Genomic DNA, 734 nt, shown 5'->3' with positions numbered 1-734 from the left:
CTCCTCTTCTATACACATATGAGTATGGATGAATTTGTTTCTCTAGTCTACCCAGACTAACACAGGCTCTTTGTTGAGTTCATCCAGCTCTCAGGTCTGCTATAGGTATGGACTGCCTCCCACTTTGGGGTAGGGCCCATGCTCTTCCATCTTGGCACCTGGGATGATATTGGTTTGTTGGGGCTACTGACCAACATCCCATGACACTGGCAGCAGTCAGAGCTGCACTTCCTGGGGCACTCCGTCTCCATAGAACTTCTAGAGCTAGAGGCAACGGGCATCTGACCCTATCATCGGAGGGGTCCCTCCTGGTCATGACCCTTCTCACCACCTCAGCCCATCTTTGGATAGAGCTCTGGGCTCTTAAGACCTTGGTTCCTAAACCCTTGACTTTGAAAGTTGCCCCTTTTTAGAGCCTAAGTCACATGATTGGTCTGAGGTTCAGACTCAAAACTGACCACCATCAAGTCGATTCTGACTCAGAGCATCCCGATATAGAAAAGCTGCCCCTGTGGGTTTCCAAAACTAAAGCCTTGGCGTACTCTGCAGAGTGCCTGGTGGTTGTGAACTGCTGGCCTTTCAGTTAGTAGCCCAACCCACAACCACTGCACCAATCACTTGTCTTGCTTGAGCATTATGAAGAGGAACAGAGTCTATGGAATTCTGAATCAGCCTTCCCCTCTGGCCACTGCAGCTCTTTCACTCATGACAGCAGCTCTCTGCCAAACTCCTGG

This window comes from Echinops telfairi, unplaced genomic scaffold (genome assembly GCF_000313985.2).
Source record: "Echinops telfairi isolate 266 unplaced genomic scaffold, ASM31398v2 ScPeMD7_7469;HRSCAF=8507_1, whole genome shotgun sequence".
NCBI classification, from domain to species: Eukaryota; Metazoa; Chordata; class Mammalia; order Afrosoricida; family Tenrecidae; genus Echinops; species Echinops telfairi.
The sequence above is the reverse complement of the archived record's forward strand: the minus strand, read 5'-3'. Positions refer to the sequence as shown.